This window comes from Antechinus flavipes, chromosome 6, assembly GCF_016432865.1.
Source record: "Antechinus flavipes isolate AdamAnt ecotype Samford, QLD, Australia chromosome 6, AdamAnt_v2, whole genome shotgun sequence".
NCBI classification, from domain to species: Eukaryota; Metazoa; Chordata; class Mammalia; order Dasyuromorphia; family Dasyuridae; genus Antechinus; species Antechinus flavipes.
Genome location: NC_067403.1, coordinates 139,552,518 through 139,565,621, shown reverse-complemented (window position 1 = coordinate 139,565,621; position 13,104 = coordinate 139,552,518).

Below are 13,104 nucleotides of genomic sequence, written 5' to 3'. Positions count from 1 at the left end.
CAAATCACTAATAATTAGAGAAATATAGATTAAAACAACTCTGAAGCTCTGTATCACACTCATCAGAATTTTAAAAAATAGAGAAAAATGACAAATTTTAAGGGGCTATCAGTAAAAAGTATATGAATTAGTTCAGTCATTATGAAAAGCAATTTGAAATATATGCCTCAAAGCTGCTATATTGTGAATACTCTTAGACCCAGAGATACCTCTCCTAAATCTATACTGCAGAGAGATCCAAGAAAGTAGGGAAACAACCCATATGTTCTAAAAGAAAACTTACAGAAGCTATTTTTATAGTGATATAGAACTGGAAATTATGGAAATATCCAACAAACAGAGAATGAATGAACAATGGTATGTAAATATAATGAAATGTGATTTTGCCACAATATATGTAACATTATATTATTATATATGATAATGAAAAGAAATAGTTCTAGAGAAATATTAAAAGATTTATTATATAAATTGATGTAAAGTAAATTGAACAGAACCAGGAAAACAATTTATGTAATAAGAACAACATTTTGACAAACAACTTTGAAAGACTTAAGAATACTTTCAATGCAGTGACTAAACATAATTCACAAGGACCTACAATGAAGCATTCTATCTATGTCCTGACAGGGACATGATGAACCCAAGGTGCACATTTTTTCAGTAATGGCAAAAAGATATTAGAAAGGAAGAAAAGATAATGCTTAATAATTTAAAAAATCAAAATTTAATTAATCAATTAAAATAAATAATATAAAAATGTATAAGACTTTATATGCATATCATGGTTATGTGTCATCTGCTTAGGTTTAGTCTATCTTTAGTCTTTCACTATTATAATCCTTATTCAATCATCATTCAAGAAAGTTTAACCTCAATTGCCTCATCATGGTATAGAAATAACCCTGGTTTGGGTAGCTAGGTGGCACAGTGAATAAAGCACCAGCCCTGAAGTTAGGAAGACCTAAGTTCAAATCTGATCTCAGACACTTAACACTTCCTAGTTGTGTGATCCTGGGCAAGTCACTTAACTCCAATTGCCTTAGCAAAAAAGAAGAAAAAAGAAAAAGAAAAGAAAAAGAAATTAACCCTGGCCTCAAAGGCTATGTGTCATTGAAGCAAAATTTATGGCAGATTCTGCCAGGTTCCCACGGTTTCAAGGTTAGGTCCAGCAAAAACAAAAAACAAACAACAAAGTCTGAAACTATTGTCAAATAACCAACCAAATGACAATCAGAGAAGCTGTCATCAAAAATATACCCTATGAATGAGAATTTTTAATCTAATGACCCATACAATAGATCAAAATACTAAATAATCCTCAGCCTGTATGACTATCACTTGTGCAATTAGTGTTTGAGAAGTAGAAAAGGAAAAGGCTGCAAAGAATCACATATGTTTGAGGTCATCTACAAACATTGATTTACATAGCAGCATTTTAAATGTGCTCAATGACTAAGGGGATATTTTAGAGAGATGGAATCACACTCATATGGACATTCACAAAGACTCTTCATCTAAACAAAAAGGACAGAAGATTGTTTTTAGAGGAGTATGAAAGAGTAAGAGGAACATGTTTCATTGTTTAATTAAAATAACAAGAATATAATTTTTGAGTAGGATATCATGGTCATTATTTTGTAACTCACAAAATAAGAATAAATAAATGAACCATATTACTGAGAATTATAGCTTGTATGCTAATATTTATTTCAGAGAATGAGAAAATAGAGAAATTCTTTGAAGTATTAACAAGTTTCCCCTAATCTAAGTCACTGTTTACCTTGATTTGTGGTAGTTTCAAAGGTATGTTGAATTAGAGAGAAGCAATGAAAACTGTTCTGGAAAATATAATTTATGATAGAGACTTTTTTAAAATCTAAGCATTTTTACACTATTGAAAAGTCTAAATATTGTAAAGGTTTTATTCAAGAAAATCAAAAGATGCCCAATATGACAAGTATCAAATGCAAAAAGAAGAAATTAATAGTATCTTAACAGACAGGAAACAGCTGGTTAGTAATATGAAAATCATTTCAATATTGTCTGTGTTGAATCAGATCATCCACTGATAAGAACAAAGGTCAAAATTCATGCAAAATTTTTAAAATGATAAAGATGAAAAGATATTGTTTTTGAAAAATCACCTCCAATTCAATCTATTCAAAAAATTCTTTGAAATAGATAAAAGTCAAAACATGAATTTTATTATAATTTCTTGGAAAACATTAATTAATGCAAAACAGACCCTCAATGAAGAGGCCAAGAAATAAGAGCCCAGAAACTATTTCAATCAGCATATATGCCAAGTGTAGTAATGTTGAATGCTGGCCCTGCTTTTTTCATACTTGTCTCACTGGGTAAGAAGACCCTTTGCCACTTTGGAGCCTTGCTTTCTTCCTCTGTAAGATGAGGGAGTTAGACTTGATGACCTCTGGATGTCATGCAAAACCTATGGTTTTATAACAGGGAAAGTTTGACTCTAGAGTATAATTTATTGGCAAGGCACCACTAAAGAGGAGGACAGAAAATTATAATCATAATACTGGTCATTCTTTTGTTTCCAAGTGTTTTATGCCTAATTCTCTGCCATATTTTACAATCAAACAACTTCAGCCTTTTTCTCTTACTCACTTATAACATTCTAATTCCTAATTCTGTGCACTTTCAATGACTTATCTCCTATGCCTAAAACTTTCTCCCTACTCACTTCTGATTCCTTAAAAAAAAAAAACACCCTCTGCCAGAGGCTTTTCCCAATCTCCCAAGCTGCTAAAAAGTCTACCTTCTGATATTACCTTCCATTTGCTCTAAACATATCTCGTATATACGTAGTTATTTGCATGTTGTGTCCTTCATTAAGATGTGACCTTCTTGAGGGAAAAGACTGGTTGTTTTGCCTATCTTTATATCCCAGGAACTTAACACAGTGCTTAGCACATAGTAAGCATTTAATAAATTATTCTTGATTGAAATACCCCATCCCCACCCCAATGATTGAGGTGACTGAAAGGTTGAGGATTTTGGACCCCAGAGGGGTAACAAATTTAAAAGTACTCTGGGAGGCAGAATTTCTCAAAGTCTAACAAGCCCTCACCAGAAAGGCTTTTGAATGTTACCTTTAAACATTAGCCAATTATCATGAGACAGAGATAAGAAAAGAAACTGAAAAAATATTGCACTTTGGACCAAGGATATATTCTCCCATAAATACACTATATTTAGAATATACTGGTCATGAATCATTTAGGAAGGGAATATGTCTTCTTTTTTCTTCTTCTTCTTTTTCTTCCTCCTTCTCTTCTTCCTATTCTTTTCTCCCTCTTCCTCTACTCCCTCTTCTTCTCTCTTCTTCTTCCACTTCTTCTTCTTCTCCCTCTTCCTTTTTTTTTTTGTTCTGCTATGGATAAGTAAACTTATATAGCCTTTTGCCATAATTAATTCAAGAGCTGAAACTTTGCTGCCCAGGGATAATGAGGCAAATTCATCTAATTCACCTAATTCAACATAATACAAATATCAATTCCCCAGTTTGAAAAATTTCCCTCAACATTATAGGAATCCTATAATGAATCAGGGAACAGCTGAGAGAAACTTATAAAAATGAGTAAAGAGTAGCTTTGAACCTACATCTAAGTGTTTTGAATTCCAAACATAAGAAAGTGAGTGTTTTATCTCCAAACACATTCTCAGTAGAGGTGTTTGTATAAAGAAACACACAAGAGTAAGTGTGGAAATCAACATATGAAGTAAAATCATTTGTTGAGTGACATTCTCATTATCAAACAAGTTGATGTTCTCTAAAAACTGTTGCTGCAGTATGATCTGGGAAGATCTCACTTTTTAATTCACCATATCTCAGCAAACTTATTGCTGATTTTTTGATGTTACGATCAGAATACATTTCTGATGAGGTGAGTGGGGAGTTTGTGGAATAAAGAGCTTCAGGGAAAGAATTCTTCCATAGTATTAGCATTTTTCACCTACATAGGGATTCTACTACTTCCTGCTGCTGCCTCACATCCAGCTACTTCAGAAAAGAGGACCTCATACCATGAGTGTACTAGTGATCTGAGCATTCCATCTTTTGCTCAATGTAGTGTATTCCCTGGGGAAAGGCTACTTGGAGCCAGACTTGTCATCTTCTACCTACTTCAAAGCAACTACTACCTTCAAGACATTTACTTCCTGCTGCCAGCCCAATATCCCAACAAAGTTGTAGGTAACCCCCAGTACTAAGAACAAACCTTCCTTTGACTTCAGGAATCCCATCTTCTGCTGCTCCTCTCCTTTAAGAATAGAGAAGTGCTGTCTTCTACCCAGTGATAAGCATTCTCACACTTGATATCTTTCACATCTCATTGACTCTGCATTCCTGAAAATCTCACTCCATATCTTCTACCACTCAATTCCTCATTCTCATTCCTCTCAATTCTCCTACCCTAAAGTTTCAACCTAATTCTACCCATTGTTTCTACTGTGTTCCCTGTTCCATAGGCAATAAGCTTCCCTTCATCTTAAATCTATTCCTCTCCCACTCTTTCCATTTGCTAACCCTTCCTGAAACCTGTTTTTCCTCATATGGCACAGCTTCCCTGGCCACACTTTCCAGTACAGGCTGTACTTTTATTCATGCTACTCAACTTAATGAATTGAGCCAGGAGAATTGGAATATTTCTTATTCCCCATTGCCACTTCTAGGTTCTCCCTCTTTCTCCATCATTCACTAACCTTTCTTTGAAGTTTATTATATTTGACTCTATCAAAAACCAATTCAACGTTATTTTGTCCTCTCATGAATCCCTAGATCTATTGTCATATCATCTATTATGCCCATGCAATCTTCAACCTCACTTTTACCATCACCTACATATATGCTGCTGAACTAAAAAGGAGAAAAACATACAATCGTTATGAGTAGATCCACTACAAATTTCTGTTGCATAATCTTAATTGAGCCTTCAATGCTGATAAGCAATTTACTATAGCTTCTATTCCAGTTCACTATCCTACTTTCCACAGGGGATCTTCCAAAACCTGTCATCCCTATTAAAAACACCCATAGGTTTCTTCTTTCTTCTTTCTCAAATGAGAAGCTTGATTCATATTTTACAGGGAAAAAAATTGAGGCCCTTCACCATGAACTCCTACTCACCACTTCCCCATCTCCTATCACTCAAGTGTCTTCTGTACTTTCTCCCCTTTCACCCTGTTTCAAAAGTGGCCTTCCTCCTTACCAACATTAACCCCTCTATTTGTTAAAAATGATCCAATTCTATCTTTTATGCTCCAACAACTTGTCCCTTATATCACCTCTACACTTATTTTCAATCTTTCCCTGTCCACTGATTCTTTTCTGACTATCTACCCATGCCTCCTTCAACCTGAAAAAAATCCCACTAGCATCCTAGCTCTTCTTCCCTTTGTGACTAACCTCCTCACTACATTATATTACAATAGGTACTTTCATTTTTCTCCCTTCTCACTTTTTCTTAACTTCTTACAATCGTCATGACTTCTGACATTATTGTTCCATTGAAACTGTCTTCTTCAAAGTTATTGATTTCTTAGCTTCCAAGTCTGATGGAGCTCTCTTCAGCCTTTAACACAATTGATCATTTTCTCCTCCTAGATATTTTCTTCTCTCTAGTCTTTGGGACAACCCTCTCTCCTGGTTTTCATCCTAATCCTCTGACCATTCCTTCTCTGTCTTATTTGTTAGATCTTCCTCCAGATAATGCCCTCTATACATAGATGTCCCTTAGGGTTCAGACATGAACCTTTTTCTCTTCTCCCTCTTCTATTTCATTTGGTGATCTCATCAGCTCATATGGTTTTAATTATAATCTCTATACTAATGATTCTCAAATCTATTTTTCTTGCCTGAATCTCTCTGTAGACTTCCAATCTTATATCATCAGGTGCCTTTAAGACATTTCAAACTTGATACCAATTAAACATATTAAACTCAATATGTTCAAAACAAAACCAATTATCTACTATCTACAAATACTACAGAGGGCAACATCATCCTTCCAGTCCCTCTATTTCGCAACCTAGGAGTCATCTTGGACTCTTCACTTTCTCTCAGCCTGTCCCATCCAATCTGTTGATAAAGTGCTACCAATTTCACCTTTGCAATATCACCTCAAATATACCTCTTCCCTCCTCTGACACTGCTTCCATTCTAGTGTAGGCCTTTATCACCTCATACCTTGATTACTGCAATAGCCTGCTGGTGGGTCTGCAGATTTTGTCTTCTACCCCAGCCCACTCTCCACGCACCATCCCTGCCCAGTCCAAATACATTCAATTACAAAAGTGATTTTCCTAAAATGTAGTTTGGTTCATGTCCACACTCTCCCACAAATTTAAAAAATATTCTTTTGCCTAGAAGAGAAAATATGAAATTTTCTGTTTGGCATTCAAGGCTTTCATAACCCATCTCCCCATCTACATTTTTAATCTTCTTATGAATTACACAACCTTCTCAACAGGAAGGAAGGAAGGAAGGAAGGAAGGAAGGAAGGAAGGAAGGAAGGAAGGAAGGAAGGAAGAAAGAAAGGAAGGAAGGAAGGAAGGAAAGAACAGAGAGAGGGAGGGAGGGAGGTATAGAAGAATACTATGAAGAAAGTAGAAACTTTTTGCCATGAGAAAAATATCCATCTGGAGCAAAAGGGAGAAAGAATACTTCCTGAAGGAAAAATATAGCACTTCTTTAAAGTTGTGAGGGGAATTACAATTTCAAGAGCTAGCTGAAAAAAATGTCCTCAGAGATCCAAGGGATCAACATCACAATGTTTCCTAATCCAATTTATTCATTAAACAGACACCTAAAGCCTAGATTAGGACTTCAAAGATATTCATTTTCTCAAGAATTCTTTGTGATTTCTTTCTTATGCCTTTTAAATCAATTTTTGCCCTGAAGCTTTTCCAGTAAAGGTGGTGAGGTAAAGGCATATTGTAGCAGTTTTAGACCTTAAATATGAATATTAAATATTAGATCAACTAGACTATTAAGCTGGCTCAAACACTGTAAATCATTATAAAAAATACAAATTCTAGAGGGGTGTTGAAAAATTATGTACTCCAAATACTGGTGGAGATCAAGTCAGTCAGCTATATGCTGATGACATTCACAGATATAATTGTGAGGAAGTTCATCATACTCTGAAGAGAAGGGGGATAGAGGTGAGTATAACAGTAGGAGAGAGTAGTATCCTGAACATATAGCAATAGGAGATTTCTTCTCTGAATGTGTTCCTTAATTGTAATTTTACCTTTATAGTGTTGAAAATGATAGAGAAGAAAATCTTCATTTCATACATAAATGTTAAGCAATGTTGTCTTTCTTTAAAAAAAAAAAAAACCATATGGATAAAGAATTCTAGAGAAAATGGTGGGCAACCTGAACAAGAGCACCAGAAGAGTGGTTTATGCCTCCCTCTTAATCATCAGAATATTTGATAAGGATAAAAGATCTTATATTTTAGAATATTAGAATGCTTCTCCCCATCCCAAGCTATCAGAATATCAGAAATTGTCTTATCAAGAAGCCTCTTCCCATCTCTGGGGTGCCTCCCCACATTATGTCATTCCCATCTACGGTGGCTCACCACACCCTGTCAAAGTCCTGTTCCTTCTCTCCACACCCTGACTCCACCTCTTCCTCGGTATACCCCCTATGTCTGAGCCACTTGTATATATGTCATTGAGAACTCACATTGTTTGCTGGCTTCTTGGAGACAATAGTCTCATTCAGCCCTGGGACCAAACCATGGATCCATTTGGTCCCAATAAATCTCTCCCTTTCGAATAAAATATTAAATACTCTCTAATCTCTATCTTGCCTCAGTTTCTCTAGCATTACATCTTGATTAAAATGATGAAAAGTCCTGTCCATACCAGAGAAGGGACTAATCAAGTCTGAATATAGATCAAAGTAATGAGGGCAGGGTATTGAAGGAGAGGTATAGCAGGAATGGGTGAGGGTTCCTTTGTTCTACAAGGCACAAGTTCGCAGCAAAGGAAATTCTCTAATTCAAAGGCTGTGATTAAAAAAAAAAAAAAAAGGCTTTTATTGTTAAAAAGACACCAAGAGAAAGACTTCTTTGGTGGGCAATATCATTCCCCAAGAGAGAAGTTGTTAAAATCCTAGTGTTAACTCAATGGAATAGATACAATGCTTATTGGTTCACACATTAGAGCAAAACCTTACAAAGTGATTGATGAATGCAAACAAGATTAGAAGGGAAACAATAAACTGGGAAAACATTTTTACAATCAAAGGTTCTGATAAAGGCCTCATTTCCAAAATATATAGAGAATTGACTCTAATTTATAAGAAATCAAACCATTCTCCAATTGACAAATGGTCAAAGGATATGAACAGACAATTCTCAGATGAAGAAATTGAAACTATTTATAGACATATGAAAATATGCTCCGAATCATTATTAATCAGAGAAATGCAAATTAAGACAATTCTGAGATACCACTACACACCTGTCAGATTGGCTAGAGTGACAGGGAAAGATAATGTGGAATGTTGGAGGGGATGTGGGAAAACAGGGACACTGATATATTGTTGGTGGAATTGTGAACACATCCAGCCATTCTGGAGAGCAATTTGGAGCTATGCTCAAAAATTTATCAAACTGTGCATACCCTTTGATCCAGCAGTGTTTCTACTGGGCTTATACCCCAAAGAGATATTAAAGAAGGGAAAGGGACCTGTATGTGCCAAAATGTTTATGGCAGCCCTGTTTGTAGTGGCTAGAAGTTGGAAAATGAATGAATGCCCATCAATTGGAGAATGGTTGAGTAAATTATGGTATGTGAATGTTATGGAATATTATTGTTCTGTAAGGAATGACCAGCGGGATGAATACAGAGAGGACTGGCGAGACTTACATGAACTGATGCTAAGTGAAATGAGCAGAACCAGGAGATCATTATATACCTCAACAATGATACTGTTTGAGGATGTATTCTGATGGAAGTGAATCTCTTCGATAAAGAGAGCTAATTCAGTTTCAATTGCTCAAAGATGGACAGAAGAGCTACACCCAAGGAAAGAACACTGGGAAATGAATATAAACTGCTTGCATTTTTGTTTTTCTTCCCGGGTTATTTATACCTTCTGAATCCAATTCTCCTTGTGCAACAAGAGAACTGTTCGGTTCTGCACACATATATTGCATCTAGGATATACTGTAACCTATTCAACATGTAAAGAACTGCTTGCCATCTGAGGGAGGGGGTGTAGAGAGGGAGGGGAAAAATCGGAACAGAAGTGAATGCAAGGGATAATGCTGTAAAAAATTACCCTGGCATGGGTTCTCTCAATAAAAAGTTATTAAAATAAAATAAAATAAAATAAAATAAAAAATAAAGACATTCACAACAACAACCAAAAAAAAAAAGTGATTGATGTTAGTTGCCTAATTTAGCATGGTACTTAGCAAATTCTCTAACTCACTAATGTATTTAAGTACTCATTGGAGTTCACAAGTACGGGAGATTCACAAAGTTTACTTTATGACTTTGTGAATTCATACCTCCCTTAATCCCTCTCTCAGAGGAGGAGTCAACCTTTTACACCCAGTATAAATAGAGCTTCAGCGAGTCAGTCAGGGGCAATTCAGAAGAAGCCCACTCTCAGAGGCACAGCCAGATTCATTCATCCCATCTCACACCACCGTGGTGGCTGGCTCTCCTCCTTCGCTTTTCCACTGAAGATTCAGAGTAGAGGAGCATCAGTTGGGAACATTGCCAGGAGTTGGAGAGAGGCACTCTGGGACAGACACAGAGCATTCTGGGAGATTGAGAGCCACAAGCCCTTTCTTGGAGGCAAGACAGATTTATTCCAACTTTCACGTTGGTGCTGGCTGGAGACCTTTGGAAAAAGAGAAGCCGAAGCTGGCAAAGGCAAAAGATTAGCAGCAAGAGCTCTTGGAACCAAGGAGAGATAGGCCTCTAAGAAAACTAATGGGGCTATTTTGGAGGAAGCAATAAAAGATCTGAACTTTTAACACCTGGCTGCAGTTGGAGTGATTATTACTCTGAACTGAAACCAAGGCTGTCTCCAGAAAACCTCCCCAAGAAAACTGCTCAGAGAGAACCATTATATGGTCAAAGGATATGAACAGACAATTTTCAGAGGATGAAATTGAAACTATTACCACTCATATGAAAGAGTGTTCCAAATCATTATTGATCAGAGAAATGCAAATTAAGACAACTCTGAGATACCACTATACACCTGTCAGATTGGCTAAGATGACAGGAAAAAATAATGATGAATGTTGGAGGGGATGCGGGAAAACTGGGACACTAATGCATTGTTGGTGGAGTTGTGAATGAATCCAACCATTCTGGAGAGCAATCTGGAATTATGCCCAAAAAATTATCAAATTGTGCATACCCTTTGATCCAACAGTGTTCCTATTGGGTTTATATCCCAAAGAAATACTAAAGAAGGGAAAGGGACCTGTATGTGCCAAAATGTTTGTAGCAGCCCTATTTGTAGTGGCTAGAAACTGGAAAATGAATGGATGCCCATCAGTTGGAGAATGGCTGGGTAAATTGTGGTATATGAATGTTATGGAATATTATTGTTCTGTAAGAAATGACCAGCAGGATGAATACAGAGAGGACTGGCGAGACTTACATGAACTGATGCTAAGTGAAATGAGCAGAACCAGGAGATCATTATACACTTCGACAACGATATTGTATGAGGACATATTTTGATGGAAGTGGATTTCTTTGACAAAGAGACCTAACTGAGTTTCAATTGATAAATGACAGACAAAAGCAGCTACACCCAAAGAAAGAACACTGGGAAACGAATGTGAACTATCTGCATTTTTGTTTTTCTTCCCGGGTTATTTATACCTTCTGAATCCAATTCTCCCTATGCAACAAGAGAACTGTTCGGTTCTGCAAACATATATTGTATCTAGGATATACTGCAACATATCAAACATATAAAGGACTGCTTGCCATCTAGGGGAGGGGGTGGAGGGAGGAAGGGGAAAAAAATTGGAACAGAAATGAGTGCAAAGGATAATGTTGTAAAAAAAAAAAATTACCCTGGCATGGATTCTGTCAATATAAAGTAATTATTAAATAAAAATTAAAAAAAAAGAGAGAGAGAACCATTATATTTTAAAGAAGAGAACACCACAAGAAGTGATTTGCAAAGAGACATTTTCTGAAGAAAATGCAGGAATCTAAGAATATACAAGACCATTTGAGTTTGTATATGAAAGGAGACATTCTCTGAAGACTCATCTTCCTCTCTCCAGAGAATGTAAAACCATTTGAGTTTATATAATTTTTTGTTGGTGATTTTACATAACTTTACAGGGCTGTCTCAGGTTGTTTTACTCTCATCAAAAGCATATCTATTTTTAACTTTATTTTTCTTGAAAGTTTTTATTTTCATTAGGATGGGAGATCAATGTTTTTTTTTTCCCACAACTTGACTGTTATGGAAATGTTTTGCATAACTTCAAATATGGATTCTCAATTGAAAGGAGAGAACATAGAACTCAAATATCTTTTTAAAAAATGTAAAAAAAAATTGAATGTATCTGGATAAAATATTAAATGGATATATTTTTTAAAAAGAAAAAGAAAAAAGTACTACTGAGTCAAATACGAATCACTAAGGTACTTCACTGGAGACCTACTACCATATTTGAACCATTAATAACTACTCTTTGAGTCTGGTCATTCAAACAGTTCAAATATTTGTTTAATTGTATTGATATCTAGTCTTCTCTCCATCTTTTCCACAAAAAGATCATGAGATACTTCAGCAAATACTAGGCAAATGCTTTAAAACAAACAAACAAAACATCTCCTGATTGAGCAATTCAGACGAAAAAAAAAAAAGAAAATTAGGTTTTTCTGGCATGATGGCATAGCTTAACTGAACTATAGTGACTCTTTGTAATCATTATTTCAAAGACCCTTTCTAAAATTTTCCAAGGAACTGAAATCAAGCTCACTGGCCTATAATTTGCAGATTTTGTGTAGTTTCCATTTTTGATGATCAGGACCTTTCTCCAGTTTTGGATTATCTATCCCCCTTCATCCATTCAAATATCATTGATAGTAATTTTGAAATCATATCTGCTAACTATTTCCATGCCTAAGTGTGCAATTTATCTGTCCAACTGACTTGACTTCATCAAGGTTAAATAGGTCACTATCTCCCTATTTATTTTTGGTATCCTCTCTCTCCAAGTTTTTCCTTTCTTTTTGAGAACAAACATGAATCTCCATGTTAAAGAAAACAGAAGTGAAATGAGCTTGTGTCTTCTATCAGTTATCATCACCTCATCTATCCCTAGCAAAGATATTTTGCCTTCTTTGATCCTGCTTCCACCCCCCAAATAGCCTTTGGTTGACTCAGCTTTCTCAACAGTTTCAATTCAAACTAAGTTTTAGCATTGCTGAGAACGTTCTTAGAGAAGTATATCAGGTTTCGCTTTGTTTCATTTTTTTAATGATCATCTGTTACCTGACCTTACTTCCATTTCTCGTTTTAAATATAAATTGGTTGATGAGTTTCCTGTGTATCCACATCAATATCTTCAAATAACATTTATTATTCTTATCTTTATTGTCAAATCAGCAAAGCATCTATTAAATGCATATAATGTGTCAGGAACTGGGTCAAGCCCTGGGAATACAAATACAAACAAAAAGACAGACCCTTCCCTCAAGGAGTTTACATTGAAAAGACAGGAAGGCATCACATAAAAGGAAACTGAAGAATGAGAGAGGGAAGGGGGGAAAAATAAGGGCATCAAGAACCAGAGATCTGAAGAATCAGGAGGGCAGCCTGAAGAGAAATGAAGATTTGACTGTCTTGGAAGCCCTTTTTTTTTAATGTAGATTTTTTTTTGAGGAACCAGTGAGTGGAAGAAGCAGATCTATTGGTACAGTCATCCCTTCCACATCACAATGGTTAGGGGTACTGCACGTCTATAAAATTTTTAGGCCCTTCCTAGAAAAGTCTGAATTTTTTTTCTTTTTCTTTTATGATATATTTACAGAATCTTACTGTGAAACTTAAATTGAAATTAT